The 16,083-nt window shown below is 45.6% G+C and overlaps 1 protein-coding gene across 5 annotated transcripts in view; it reads right to left on the reverse strand.

Moving 5' to 3' along the window:
* Positions 1-16,083, reverse strand: part of SGCD (sarcoglycan delta) — a 1,022,496-nt gene that overhangs the window by 835,864 nt on the left and 170,549 nt on the right. The window contains exon 1 of one of the 5 annotated variants that reach the window (XM_031672955.2): positions 12,604-13,318. The exons of the other annotated variants lie outside the window; for them this stretch is intronic. The gene's annotated coding sequence lies outside the window, so the exon portion shown is untranslated. Of the gene's footprint in view, positions 1-12,603; positions 13,319-16,083 lie in introns of those variants that run through there. 5 annotated transcript variants of the gene reach the window in all.

A 16,083-nucleotide genomic window follows, 5' to 3' on the forward strand; every position in this document is an offset into this window, starting at 1 on the left:
TCCTGGGTAAAGCTCTATTTATCTATAAACGTGTTATTCCCCCTTATTATTAAAAGGGAGACAAGTCTAATTTGACAGCTACTTTCTCTGAGAACTACGAAGATACTCTTTCAGGTCTACTGTCCCCTAATATTGTCACTGAACAGCCTCCTGTCGATATTAACCGCGGTTCCTTTGTAGGTGGTCTGACTCTAGTCCCTACGTGCTTCTAAGACCTCTTTTTTTCTGTATTTGCAACTTCATTACAACATGCCTAGGTACAGATTCACTTTATTTATCTTGCTTGTACTTTTTACGTCTGAAGATTTATACCATTAGTTTCATTTACTTTTTATTGAAGTATAGTCAGTTACAATGTGTCGATTTCTGGTGTACAGCACAATGTCCCAGTCATGCATCTACATACATATATTCATTTTCATATTCTTTTTCATTAAAGGTTATTATAAGATATTGAATACAATTCCCTGTTCTATACAGAAGAAATTCAGGGTTTATCTATTTTTATAAATAGTGGCTTACACTTGCAAATCTCAAACTCCCAAATTTCTCAGACATGATCTCTTCAAACGTGATGTCTCTTCCATTTTCTCCCTTTCTAAGACTCTGGTTAAACATAAAACAAACTTTTCAGCTTAGCCTTTCTCTCTCTTAACTTCTCTCTCAGATTTTCCATCTCCCTGTCTCTTCTGTGCTGAATTCCGGGGTAATATCTTCTAATCTGTCTTCCTCTAACTTCAGCTGGGACTGTTATGCTGTTTATCAACCCATTAGGTTTATTCTATCAACTCCTTTTTCCCTTTTGAAAGTTCTTTGTAAAATCTTCCCAGTCACTTATTATAGTCTTTTGTTGCATGCTCATATTTTAAATAATTTCCTTTTCTTCCTTTAAAGAGTCGTATCAATGTACTTTATATTGTGATATGTAATATGTAATCATTCCAGTACTTGAAAAGCTCAGGGGTTTGAGCCTGTTTTCTGTTTTGTTTTCCTTCCTACATCTCTGACTGATGATGGTTGGTTTCCTGGTATATTTTTTATCATCTTTGATTGTGGGACCACTGTTCTTATCTTCACTTGTGGGTTTCCTGTAGTTCCAAACAAGTGTGCTTTCCTCTAAAGAGGAATGGTGGTTGCTTTTGCTGGAAGCCAGGAGAGGCTCCCAACCTAAGATCACTTGGTCCCCTTCCAGGTCCTGATACCATGCAGGAGTCGGGTCCAGCTTCCTCAGCTTCTGGTTGAGAGCTGGCTCACTCAAGGTTGATCCTCAGATATGCTACATGGATATTGCACTCAAAACAGTTCTGGTCTTTCTCACTTGCTCCTTGCTCAATACCTCTCATTTGGGTTTCGGTTCCAGGTTTGTGGTTTCCTTTGGGGGCAGTGGTTGAGCATATGGAGGGCTGGAGAGTTCCTTTACTTGTTCCAAGCCTAGCGATACACTGAAACCTAGGTTTATCCATGATCTAGGTGCTTTGCGCTCTTTGGGGTACTCCGGGCCAAGTGAAAGTGTAAAATAATAATTTTTAACTTACTGTTGTAAGAGTTCAGTGTATGTACTCGTGGTCATATAAAACTGTCTACTTTCCTATCATATGGTGATTTTTTTGATGATGTGTTGGAAATGTCACCCAATTATGTTGCTCTTGGCTGACCACCTCCTTCTCCAAATCCTAGTGGATTCACTGTCTGTAACATCCAGTTTAACTCTCAATTATGTGCAACAGTTCACCACTCAATCTGCTCTGGGTAAATACATGCCATCTGTAGGTTTTCCAAGGACAGAAAGCATTGTCCTTACTTGTCTTTTATTCTCCCAAGACCCCAAGTACAAAAAAAGGTCCATGAGCAAAAAACAATGGCTGGTAATTTCATTATGTAAAAAAGTTCATACAGTGAAATTAAGAATAGAATTCTTGATAAGCCCAAAAGATATACAATTAGAGATCTACTTATTTTGGAAATAATTCATCCCTTTATCACAAGTAAAATCAATGATGGGAAATATAAATACTCAATCCCCTTCCTAAAACTACAATTTAAGCTACTTTTGTAAAACTTCCAGGAGGATGTGGGAAGAGAAATGCTATCATCACTCTCTCAAAGGAAGATGAAATTCTTAATTTTGCATGGAAAAAATTGCATTTGTTTCTGTATGAATCTCTCTCTACTGCATTCTTCAACCAGAAGCATATTGCCTCCTCCAGGTTTCAAAACCAAAACAGACCTAAGGATACAAGCACAATTCCTTAGTGAATAAAGTTACAAAGAGCCTAGCTACTCAGGACCAATTTGTAATCAGAGCATCAAGCCATATGGTACGGAAATGTCAATTCTGGCGCAGCCTTGATGAGCTAAGATTGAACACCCGAGCCAGTTTATCATATTATCCTGACTGCCCTCTTCTGAAGCTGGCAGGCCCAACTTGAGTACAAAAAGGATTTCAGTTTGAATGATCTGCATCAGAAAAAGGACCACCCAGACTGATGTTTTTTCATTGCTATTTTTTTAAAGAAATAAGTGCACAGAAAACATCCAATGTAAGTATTTTCCCCAAATCAAGTGGTCCTGTATAATGTTCTCCAATATGATGTATAAAAATAAAAAGCTAGGAGTTAAGAGTTACTTTTGTTGTCAAAAACATGTGTCACTCAAAACAATGTATTCATACATTTCAAGCATTTCTCCCTGTATTTTTGTCTTTGAGCTCGTGGGGCTAACACTGGGACAGTCACTCCAAAAGCTTCCTTAAGGTAGGTTGGGTAGGGCAGAACTGGCTCTTAGTAATTCTCCGTGTTATTTATTTCATTCTATTTCCATCCAAACTACTGATTTTCAAAATGAAAATTTTACTTTGAGTACAAAGTAAAATTCCCTCCCTACTTTGGCTGGTAAAGGAATTTCCCAGCTGATGATTTACAACTTGCTTCTTTCAGAAATTTCCCCTGACTTCCCTGCCTACAAATCCGGATGGAGCTGCCTCCATCTCTTCCGCTGTTTTCAGGAGCCGAACCTGGTGCGTTCACTTTCTAATTAGTTCCCTTATTCAAGTGTCTGTTCCTTCATTGAACACTTATTTCCTGGGTACATTTCTCTGCTTCCTTCAAACTCACTAGGATGACAGGCAAGAGACTTTGAAAAATCCTGGGCTCTGTAAAGGAAAAAATCTATTTTTTTTGTATTTTAGAAACAGTCATACACCCTTCTTTAAACCTTCTACAGAAACCTAGCTGAAGCGGCTTAAATGGAGTTTTTTATTTTTATTACAGTCTATAGACTGGCCTTAAAACAGCTTTTTCCTAGGAGTTGACATGCGCTACTGCACTCCTCTCCGTCAAGGAGCGCTAGCTTCCTTGCTGGTCCTCAAGTGTGAAGCCCATTGTCCTATCTCAGAGCCTTTGTACTTGCTCTCCCTTCTGCATGGAATGATCTTGTAGCAGAGACCTCCTAGACAGCATCCAGCTTAGGTCTCAATAACACACAATTGCTTATCATTCTCAACCTGTTTGGGGTAAGTAAACGCTGTCTCCAGATTCTTTAAGAGCAAGAGGCAATGTCTTCACTTGCCCCATATCTTCTTTCCCCTTCCGTCTCCTCCCCCACCTCCCTGCCCACATCCAGCCACACACACACACACACACACACACACACACACACACACACACACACATATACAGGGGGCAGGTTAGCTCCAGGGTTTAGATTCTTAATCATTACATTTTAAATAAATCCCAGCACACTCATGTGCTGAAATATTATGCCGCTCAGAAAAATAAAGAGGCAGCTCAATATAAAGTTTTGATAACTAACCTTAAGATGCACCATTTAAATAAAAAAGAAAAGAAAAAACAAGGTACAGCCCATCTGTCATCTGTGTGAAAGTGGGAAAAACAGGTGCTTTCTGTCCCATACCTGGCAGGGAAAAAGCAGAAGACTCACGCAACATAGCTGTACTGGAAAAGAGAGAAACGGTGACTTGGGATCAGGGATGGAAGAATGCTTATATATATTTTTTACCAATATTGTACTATTTCGATTTTTACTATTCCTATGCAGTGCAAAACAAATTGAAATTTACCATTAAAAATAAAAATTCTGCCCCCCTAGTCACAACAGTCTTCAGAGTTTCCAGCAAGTGTTCTCTGCACACCAGGAATGGCAAAACCGGGCTCTCATGTGGTGCTGGTGTTCATGCCTTGAAACCTAAGAGTAAAGCTCTCTGGGTTATGAAAGGGTCCAGAGACAGAGAGAGGTACGGGAATAAAAGACAGCCAAACTGGCATCAATGCTTCTTCCATCCTCCAGGATTTCAACCCCATTTGATCAAAAAGTCTGCAGAGGCCCACAGAGGAGTCACAGGGTCACCACCATTCCTGCCCCTCTACAGATCCTTCCAACCACGAGCACCTTCTGCCAAACCCATACATCTCCAATCAATTCTGTCACTCAAATCTCACCCCCATCAAAAAAAAAAAATCTACATGAAGGGAGTGAAAGTCAAGTCCAGGTAAAAAGCAGAAGAGATGAGCAATCAGTGACAACAACCTGCTGTCAGACTGAAGCTAAGTAATGGCCCAGAGTCCACAGTCAAAGATGCTTTTACTCCTGGGGAGGAGGAACACCCGAATCCAGGTCTAACGCCACTCTGCTACCTACTAGGCTGACATGGGATCTCAGACGAGGGAAAACGGCATCACCTCCCCAAGCCTCACTTTCTGCATCTCTCAAAGTCTACAGGAACTGATTAGGTCAGCATTTTTCAGGTTGTGTGTTTCACCCCATTTGAGTCACAAAATAAATGTTGTGGGTCATAGCATAATCTTTTTAATGAACTAGGACAGAAAAGAAAATATCAAGGGGTATCACCCAAAGTGAAAAAGGGTAAATATTATTTTTTGAAATGTTTGCTTCAGTTAATGCGTGACTATGCTGTGTCTGCATGTGGACGTGTATACAGTGGGTAACAGAATACAGTGGCATAGGAAATGTCAGTAAATATCCCACAGGAAGACTATATAGTATTTTTTTTAAACCTTTGTGTCAGTTGTGTGTGTGCCTATGTATTAGGCAAGGATGTAAAATATGTTTCGTAATGTACATTATAGTCATTTCAAAGTCACAGAACAAGATATTCCCTAAGCTTCTTTCAAGCTCAGAGTTTTCTAAGTCAACTGGAGACAGTATTAGTTAGTCAAGTTTGAAAGTAAGAAAATTCTGGATTTAAAGCCCTGTTCTGCCACATACAGCAGTGAGGATTTGATACAAGTTAACTTTCCAAGACGCCCTTTCCTTGCCTTTCTCTGAAGACCCTACTTGGAGACCTGGATGACTGGTACCAGGTGAAGGAAGGATGTGTCCCCTTCCCTCCCGCCATTTTGCACTGCTTCTCAATATTGTCCTGCTCACAATATCACATCTTTATTTATTTATACTTTTCAGCATTATTTGTCATCTCTATGATAATATCATCATTCCCCTAATCACAACTTCGATGTTGGGTTAGCAGGCATCAGAGGGAAGGAAAATCGTGTGAGAACTTAGAACCATGTGGGCACATAGTAGGTCCTCGGTAAATGCAAACATGAGCGTTAGCAAGAGAAACAGCAGTAGGTGGTGGGCTGGTGGCGGTAGTGCTGGCAGTGTTCACCCTTAATGCTTGTCAAAATGCCTTTTTAAAATGAGAAGTGTAGGGCCAGATGTTAGGTCCAGGAAGTTCCAGTAGCTCAATGAGATCACACCCAGGAAGTCTGGCATTTTAAGAGGACCATAGAAAATCCCCAGTTATTTGAAGTCCAAAGGAATTGCCTTTTAATAGAGGGATTTATCTGGCACCCACACAAGCTCGAGAAGGGAGCAATTTGTTCTGGTGGGAGGGGTACAAAGACAGGTGCCTCCCCCTTGCACTCAATCCATGAACACCAAATGAAAAATAGCACCAATATCTCAGACTGATTATGGCTGAGAGGCAAAGAGAATTCTTAACAGTGCCACCTTCTTGAATGATCCCAGTCTTGTTACTTTGGGTTGATGTGGCAAACCTTTTGGGAGGCAGGGAAGGTGCTGTGTTGAAATATTTCTACTGCCTTGTCAGCAGTGATTATAATGTTTCCAAAGGATCACCCACAATATTTCGCACCAACGATCTGTGTCTTAACTGCCTCCATAATACTGACACCATATGATAAAGATCTGTGTGTTAGCCACGTCAGAGACCACTGCACAGGTTTGTGTGTCTGAGAATGGATTTAGGCTGGTCTATTTTAGTCAGACTCCAAGGCACCCCAGAGGTAGAGAGAAGGGTCTCAAGGTGACTGCTTCTCATACAGAAAAAGCACGAAGAAAGGAGAGCGTGATCTGAACCACTGCGTTGCCAACATGCCAGGGGCTTGGCAAAGAAATTCTATACATCTCTACCTCTTGACATACCACACTCAAGAACATCAAAGGAGAAGCCCTGTCAAGTCACGTCTCCTTGTTTGAAAAGCAGACCAGGAATCCCAGAAACCTACAAGACCTTGCCAACATAGGACCTACCAAGATGCTCTCCCACAAACGTCTCTTGACACTCTGTGTTTGCCTGGATCATTTCAGTCCTGCATCCCTCCTTCTCAGCATCAGCTTTATCCTGGAATTTTGCACAGTCCAGGCTATAAGCATGGAGAAGGCTTGCAAGTATCCCTTCAAAGCAAATAAGCAGCTCACCACTAATGTGTTCATCACTCTCGGCTGTGCATTAAGAGTCCTGGGCGAGCAGCCAAAAACCTCTGGCTCTCACACTGGCTCTGGCATTAACTTGCTGGGTGATCTCAGGCAAGTCCCTTGCCTTCTCTGAGCCTGAGTTTTCTCACCTCCTATACAAGCTGGTAGAATGAGATTATCTCTAACTTTGGTTCTAACTCCAGGAGTCTCTTAATTTTTAAAACTTTTGGGCTGAGGAACAAAAGTGCCTTTCTGAGCAACTAATTAAATGTACAGATAAAATCACATTAACTTATAAATCAGAATGTCCCTCTAATTACATCTGAAGCAACATCATGATGGAACTTGCCCAAAGCTACCAACGCAGTTAATCGACAACCACCGATACCGTTACATTCCTCCTCCATCTGACGAACTGATGCCTCTGGGGGCACATGATACAGAAGGTTTCCAGTTTCAGTGCTTGCATGTTTCCCTTTCAGAGTTCAAAGACAATGACCACTTTTTTCTCTGCTACCAAGAAATAGCTCCAAGTTTCAGTTGGTCATTCGAAAGTATTCCGTATGTTTTCCATATGCCACGCACTGTCCTGGGCACTGTGGGTACAACTTCAATTAAGACCAGGTCCGTAATCTCAAAAAGCTTATAAACAGACTGAGGAACACATATAAAAAGAAGTAAATGGACACACACTACAGTTGAAGTGAAGAAACACACTAGAAAGGCATCTAACTTAGCCCTTAAAGAGTCAAGGGTGATTTTCCTAAAGCAGCAGCATCTATGCCGAGACCTTAGAAACAGGGAGAATTTAACCAGGCAAAAGTAACTGGGGATGGATCTGTGAAAACTCTATCCCAACAGCCAGAAAAAGCAAAAACCAGTACTTGGAGGTGATATAACCACTTAAAAATCATCCCACCAAATTCAAAAGATTCCCACCCAGAAGTGTTCTACTTGACACTCTAGCAATGGGTTTAATTAAAATACAAACCAGAATATGTTTCATATGCAACACTCTGTCTTAATGTATAAAGAAGGAACAGTGAGTCATGTTAATGTAACGGTAAGAGTTGGGAGAATTGAAAAGGACAGATCTGGATCACGAGCCTGGGTCTGTTATTTAGGATCTGGGTGACCTGGGCAAGTTGCTTAACCCCTGCAATGTCAGTTTCATCCTCAGTTAAATGGAGCCTAGTACATGTCGTATGTTTAGCAAATTCTAGGTAACGGGTGAGTCCTTACCACACGCCAGGCTCAGCACTCTGGTCCCTGACCAAGGTAAGTTCCAGCAGCAAACACAGAAGGGCCATCTTGTCATCGGCTTCTATGTCCAGGCGAAGAAATGGAGGCTTGGGGACATTCCATAACCAGGCCAAGGTTATAACAGCAAGCAAGGTGGAAGCAGGCCTTGACCTCAGAGCCCAAGCCCTAACCACTCAGTGTTTCCTCCCACAGTCTACTTCTCTACCGCCAGCCACGCCAGAAAAGTGGGTTTCCCCCACTGAAGTGGGAGAAAAATTCCCAGCATGTTAAAGATGCAGGCATTGTCAGTGTAAGTTACTCTTTGGTTTACATTCTATTCACCAATGGCTGTGGTTATTTAAAGCACATGTAACACACAGTTGCCTATCAGCATACCTCAGCTCAATTAGCATCCTTGAATAAGAGGTCAGGGTTAAAAGCGACAGATTCAGAACATAAACTTGGACCTGAAAAGGGAAAGATGACAAAACAGTTTGCTGGACAAGATGTCTGGCACCTTTGGCCACTTTTCAATGAAATAGAAGGGGAAAGATGTCCAGGTCACCGAGAAAACAGTTTAAGTGGGCCAGAAGGAGCGTGGGCATGATGGCAACTTGTTACCTGCAGGAGTAGGCACAGACATATTCTGAGGGAGTCAAAAGCATAATAACGAAGGGAGGAGAGGGGTCCTTCCTACCTGACAGCTAGAACCGCTAAATTGGGAGCGTGACACTTTGTCACAGCAGCACAGTGGCCTGGCTCACAGTGTCGTTTTGTGTCAAGTATGAGTACAAATACCAACAGTGATGCATTAAAGGACCATTTGATGCTTCCTTACAGGCCTTCCAACCTGGCACAGGAAAAAAATGAGTGTAACAAACATCACTGTGACAGCTACACCTCTCAAAGAGCTTTCAAAGTTGCCTCCAGGTTGATCAGCTTGTTTCCTTACTCGTGGTGCCTCAGCATGGGCTGTGGCAGACACAGAGTATACTACGTGTGTGTGTGTGTGTGTGTGTGTGTGTGTGTGTGTGTGTGTTTTGCTTGAAGCAGGAGGGGCATGGAGTTCTCTTGAAGCCATTTGAAAGGGATCCACAGCGTCAGATGCCAAGAGCTAAAGAATAACTGGGGCAAATGGTAATATGCAGACACAGACTCAAGGCAGGAACTAAAAATACAGACTTCTGGGCTCTCTGCCCCAAGGTTTGGATTCAGGAAGCCTCTAGTAGGGTCCAGGAACTTGGATTTTGATTTAGATGCTCATGTGACCTTGAGAATGAGCCAAATGTGACAACCACTGATGTCGTGGAGGGGAAGGCTGGACTGAGACTCAAGATAGCAGGGCGCTGGTCCCAGTTCTGACACCTGCTGGTTGTAAGATCTCTGGTAAGTCACTTGTCAGTTTCTTCAGCTGCTTCGCATTTTCCTCAGTTGATAAAGCGGAGAGAGAGAGAGTGCTTGGGAGAGCTCTCCAAGCATCTTTAACTCCACTCATCTAGAATGCAGAGTTAGGATGAGCACGCCTGGGTTCAAATTTCAGCACTGCTGCAGCACCGGCTGCTGGACCATAGACAACTAATATCATTTCCCTGGGACAAGTAATATAATTTCTCTAAGTCTCAGTTTCCTCAACTAGAAAATGCTGACGATAGTAACAACGCCTAAGGCATAGATTTTTTGAGTGTTAACTAGTCAGTGTATAAAGAATGACCAGGACGGTGCCCTGCCGAGCGCCAAATACCTGTTGGTTATTTGGAACACCCCTGACAAGGTCAACCAGAAGAGCTGTCCGCTGTCCCCTGAAGCTACTGTGATTAATGAGGTTTGGGGAAAGGTAACCCTGGCTGAGCAATCCTTGGACTTGTCCTTTTATCCAGAGAAATTCACAAGAAATGAGCTTTTCTGGGAGGACAGAATACCAGGGGGAAGCATTTAACTATGTCTCTTAGGAGGAAATATGGGAACAAATGAGAGAAATGTGTTATACCATCTATACCATGTTTATCAAAGTGTAGCTCGGGGATGCCCTGCTTTAGAATTAATGGGCTTTCATTCCAGTAGCACAATCCCGTCCCTACTGAATCAAACTCCCAGGGGGGCGGGTCCAGTAATGTGCTTTGCTCAGAAGCTATCCAGGAGATTCTTCCACAAACAGGGGTTAGAGAATCACTGGCAAATACTGGTAATGGAACGACTCTTCCCTCTCATCCTCCAGCCCTTTTTACCCAGAAAACAAAACAAAACAAAACAAAACAAAACAAAACAAAACAAAACAAAACAGTAAAGGCAAATGAACTTATGCATCTGTGCATTTACCAAGAATCTAAACTTCTTACATCCTTGTCATCTCCACTGCAGCTGGGTTCCAAGAGGGTGTCCAGTTTCTGCATAATTCACAACTCCGCAGAGAAGTGAACACAAACCAAGGGCTGGCTACTTAAGGATGTGGATTATGCCCACTTCCTTGGAATGCCAGTGTGGCTTATAAAAATTAAATACAAAAAGCGAGTACCTCTCACTTCATCCGCCTCCTCTGTTCTCCAGCCTTCCTCTCCTCCCCACCTGACTTCCCTACCTGCTCCCATTCCTTTCCCTTTCTTTGTTCACACTCATCTTTGGATTTCTTTCCCCTCCCTTCCCTTCCTTCCACTTCTCCCTCCCACCCCCCACTCCTCTTATGCTTTGCCCCATCTACCCTGCATCTTTCCTTCTCTCTTTTCCTCCTTCCTTTCACCTCTGTGTACATGTCTCTCTGATTCTTCCTTCCTTCCTTCCGCCTCTGTGTCTCTCTGTCAGCCAGCTCCCTCAAGTCAAGAGACTCACTCTATTTACAAGTTCTTGGCCATCAGCTACCCATGGGCCCACGTAAGGAGGATAATTTTCGGAAGAAAGACTAAATGGGGGCTGGAAAGATGTAGCAGCAATTCATGGTGTAGAAACAGCAAGGCTAAACAGCTCTAGTACCCAGAGTCTCCCCTGAAGGAGAAGCTGCTGGTCCAAGCGCTAGCAGTGGAGGGTGCTTTTGCATTGTGAGTGTCCATCACTTCATTTCCACAGTACAAACAGCTCACTGGCATGCAGTGGAGTGGCGGCACCAAGGGCATATTGGGAAAGCTTCAGTATCTCCAAATATCCAATCTTCTCAAAGCCAATCAACCATCTCAAGATACAAAATCTGAGTGTTTACTCTGCGTGCTGCCTCCAGACACCTCCCCTCCCCACACACCTCCCTTCAGCTGCTCCACCATCTTCCAACCTGACATCCATCTCTAAGCATCTCCTTTACAAACAAGGTTTCTGCCATGGGGTGGGGGACTGTACCTAATCTAGAGATGGGCTAACTGAGGGATGGAGAAGTTACTCGGCCGACTCTGGAAGATACTACTTTGGAGTGCCACCACTTTCAAGGACGGAAATCACCTCACCAAAGGATGGCGCATTCAAAGGAAACTTTTTCAAAGCACTGCCACGCCCTCTCCCAGCTCGCAATTCGAGTCTCCGTGGGTGGGTGGGGAACTTGGTCTCTCTCTAGTCGCTTTCCTACAGCTCTCAGACTCGACCTGACCCCACACTCTCCCCACCCACATGCTTCCCATCCACCCCTACCCCTACTTCTACTCCTCCATCCGAGTCTTAGGATAAAAGTGCAGGACAAAGGTAAAGAAGAATAAACTTGTGCATTGCACGCCCCAGGTGCTCCTGCAACTCCCCCTCCGCTTGGGAGAGTACAGAGGAGCAAAATGCTGAGGTTTGGCTCGCTGCCCATCCCAGGGAGCTGGAATACCCGCGGCCAGGGACCACGAAGAAGGCCGGGGACCAGCCAAGTCCGCGTCGCCCCAGCTGAATGGCCCCTCAGTTGCCTGCAAGTTGAAACCTCAGTCAGGCACACAATGAAGCCGCTGTTTTCCGACAGGAGGCATTTGGATGCCTCACACACTCACCCCGAATCGGGCCTGAGAGCAGAGAGCGCAGTTCCTTACCCATGTTCAGAAGCGCCCCTAGAAGCAGCAGCCTGGGCCCGGGGGGGAGGGAGCGGCTCCATTCCTCCGCGCCCGGCCACAGGAAGCCCGCGCAGGCCACCTGTTGGACTCTGTCTGGCTGCCCCAGATCTTGCTCCTCCAAACCTGCACCGCGGAGCGGGGCACCCCGGGTACCCTACGCGTCAGCGACAGAAAAATTTCACTCTCGCCTTCTCCTGTGGTTACCTTTCCTGTTCCCAATCACACACATACACACTTCCCTAATATTCGAGCAGCTGCCTCTCTTTAATGAAGCGCGCTTAGCCTACACTAGGGGCCCGGGCTGCTCACGATCTCCCAGAGCGCCCAGGTGGCTGCGGATCTCCAAGCGCTTACTCCGGGTGCCCGCTTAATGTGCGGGCAACAGAAAAGCCCCAAATGGCACGCTGGTGGGGGAGCAGTCAGTGGTCTGCTCTAGGGAGCCCCCTTTCTCCTTGGGAAGCGGAAGAGGTCTCTCTCCTTGGTTTAGAAATGAAGGCGTGTGGGGATGCCCCGAAGGCAATCGGATTGGGAGAAACAATGTTGCATTTCGCTGCCAAATCCCAGTACAGGTGCAAGGAGTCTCAACTTTCTCTTTTCTCCCTGCCATCCCTACAAACAACTAACTGGGGGTAAAGGGCGCCACCACGACCGGGCTACTCACCCCTGGGTACGGACGCCGCCCCCTCAGGAGACCTCAGCAAACGGGCGCGCGTGGAATCCGCGAAACGCCGTGGAGTCTCGCTCCTCTCCCGGGCCACGCGACGAAGGCTACGCGCTCCAAGCGGGGCAGCCGAGAGCAGTGGATCCCATGGGTGGCGAGTTGGCAGAGGGCGCGCCGCCCGGCTGGGGGCGCATCGCTCCCAGGGCTGGCGCAGGCTGCGGCGGGGAGAGGGGCTCCCGGGGAAGTTGGCGGCGCCGGGGGCTGACTTCGGACTTCGCGCTAGCTTTGGCTGGAGTGGCCGGGCGCGTCCTCCGGGAGAGACCAGGGGCTCGCCAGCGAACGGGGTCTGGCTGCGGGTAGCCTCCGTTGGCCGCCGCCTAGTATGAGGGCAGCGGCATCGCGCTGCCTGGAACCCCCAGCAGCGGCTGGAGCAAAAAGAGAGCGAGAGCGGCGGGCTGCCTCTTCTCGGGTGCCGGCGCCCCTTGCTCAGAGCCCGGCTCGCCCCAGCCCGCCGCGCCCCTCCTCCTGTCCGTGTCCGTCTCCCCTCGGCTGCTTCACTGGCTCTCGGGGCTCCCGCGGCTGGGCTCGGGCCAGAGGCTGAGCAGAAGGCGGCTGCAGAGCCCGCAGCATGGAGGGCGATCTCGCCGACTCGGGCTCGGGCTTGGGCTCCGGCAGCGGCAGCAGCGGCCGCCGCCTCCCGCGCGCCCACGTGCCGGAGCCCCGGTGTGCGCGCTCTGGCCACGGGGCTGGAGGGAGGGAGGGAGCAAGGGCGAGCCGTGGGTGGGGGTGGCGAGGAGAGCCTGCGCGCCCGCGCAGCCGAGGGGAAGCCGCCGACAGGCTCCCGAGGACACGGGGCTCCTCGCCTGCAGCTCCGGAAAGACTGGTGTGCAAGGCTCCCCCAGCTCCCCCCTCCCTTTGCAGAGCGGAGGGAGCCTGAGCGAAACCCGGGGCTGGGTGGGGGGTGGCGGGGTGCTCCACTCCACAGAATCAGCCGGGAGCAGCGGCTGGAGGCGGCTACGTGTCTCAGCTAAAGGGACAGGTTCCAAGTATCCTTGAACCACGTCACGTCTCCCCCGCGAAGAACGGGGTTCAGATAGCCGGGGTGAGGGAGTATGCCTATTTCGGCTTGCCCCGCCTTCTTCCCAGAGCAAGCACTTTTCCCGTTAACCAACAGCCTCCAAAGGGCTTCTCCTTACAGGGAGAAAGGAATTGTCTTGCAAGAGGGGCCTGACATCCTCCAATCAACTGACACATAATTATTGAGCACTTCACTTTGTGCGATGCCTGGCAAGGTCCTGGTTCATAGGGCCCCCCCCTGGTTGTGTAAGTTGGGTTCGGTTCTCTGCTCTGCGTACCCTTAGGCAGGCCCTCCCTGGGCCCCATCGCTCCAACGATAAAATGAGGTTCCTTCCTGATAGGAGTAAGAAAGACGAAACAAACATAAGCTAGAATTTTAAAATTAGAAAAACTTCAAAACATGGGTAAGAGTTCAGTGCTGAGAAGCATGATTCAAGTAAGTAAAATTATCACAGGAAAATTGAAAATGAGATCTCTAAGGAAACTTAGAAACTAGCAGTACGTGCACGTGACTGGGCACAGGTGCAGTCACTTAGAAATCTGAGTCTCCAATCTTCTCATTATCTTAATGGGGAAATAGAGGCTCAGAGAAGACAAATTGGCCTGTCCAAGCTCACACACATCTGATTTGGTTCGACACATCGGGTTTTGGTTAGTCTGGTCTCCTACTGCCAAACCTGTGCTTTTTCTGCCACACACCAGTCAGCACACAAATTATGCTCTCGGTGGTGGTGTGCTGAGACACAGAAAAAAATGAAGAGTCATTCTTTATGAGGTTCCCCCCCCCAAAAGAAGCTTCATGAAAGAAGAGGAATTTAAGCTAAATCCTACAGAGTAGGCAAGATTCAGGTATCTGGAAAAATGAGATCATTCAAGGGGAGGGAGAGAGGTCAATAAAAGATGAAGAAGGACATGTTATAGCAGGAGCAAAGAGCTTGCCTAGGTGATGGGGAGCCACCGAAGGGTTTTAAGCAGTGAAAGAAAATAATGAAAGCTTCATTTTAGGATGATCAATATGTCCCTGTACAGGATGGATTAGCAGGGGAAGAGATGAGGGAGGGGAAAGGAAGAAAGAAAAGCACTTGTAGGCGGAGAAAACCAGTAGGAGGGCAAGGCAGCTATCCAGGTGCAGGTGATGGAAGCCTGATGAAATGCGGTGGCAGGTAAAGGTGAAATAAAGGAAACTCTTCCTGACCTTGCTCTTAAAAGCCTGTTTTACAGGAAGTACTGTGCTGTAAATTGCAGGGGACACTATATGGAAAGGCACATGTGCTTGAGACATAATGGGAAACTGGGGGCTAACACTCAGACAACAGTGGAGCTTTTCACAATAACAAATCTGAAGCTTATCTGGCCCCTTGGTTTCAACACCCAACACCTGGGAGCTGGACAGCAACAGACTTTAGTGAAGAATGGGCTTAAGTTAGGATTTCTATCCATCTACCAAAGGCAAAAGCCAGAAAAGGAAGGGAAAATCTTGTATTCTTCTATTCCTTGGAGGCTCTTGAAGTCACAAATGAATGCTTCAGGGGCTTCCTCGGGTTCTTCCACTGGAAACTGTTTCTGTCTAACACACTATCTCCTTATTTGGACCAGCAGCAACGGCATCACCAGGGAGCTTGCCAGAAAGACAGAGTCAAGTCCCATTGTACACCGATTGAATCAGAATCTTCATCTTAACAAGATTCATAGGTAATTCATCTGCAGCAGTAAATTTGAGAATTATTTCTCTATCTGGTCATGTTCTAAACTACTGTTCTTCAAAGTTTTGAGAGTAGCACATAGTTAAAACAAAGCAAACCATAAAAATGACTTATACATTACACCATGGCTATACACACTCATTTATAATCTAAATAAAAATTTCATGAAACAACACATATCCTTAATGTGTGATTCACTTCAATATTCCCTATTCAATCTATTTTATTTTTTTTAAATGCTGATCATGACCTATTAATTATTTACTATGGAGTAGGTACTGTAGCAGGAGTTTTGCATACTTTAAATTTCATAAAATCCCCATTTAAAAAAAAAGTAGGATTGGGTGGTTTTTGGTCTACAAATATTTTTATTGTAATACTATAAACCTACAAGTTTAGAAATCATTAATAGCAATATGAATGGAGTAAGTTAGTCAGTGGTATATATTACCTTTTCCATTGTTAAGAAAACGAGAAATAAAAAATTTTTTTAACTTGTATGTGTTTTTATTGCAACATAGTTGATTTACAATGTTGTGTTAGTTTCAAGTGTACAATAAAGTGACTGAATTATATATACATTGCATATATGATATATATTCTTATATATTATATATTCTTTTTCAGATTCTTTTCAATTATAGGTTATTATAAGATATCAAATATAGTTCCCTGTACTATACAGTAGGGCCCTGTTTAT

Source organism: Vicugna pacos, chromosome 3 (genome assembly GCF_048564905.1).
Source record: "Vicugna pacos chromosome 3, VicPac4, whole genome shotgun sequence".
NCBI classification, from domain to species: domain Eukaryota; kingdom Metazoa; phylum Chordata; class Mammalia; order Artiodactyla; family Camelidae; genus Vicugna; species Vicugna pacos.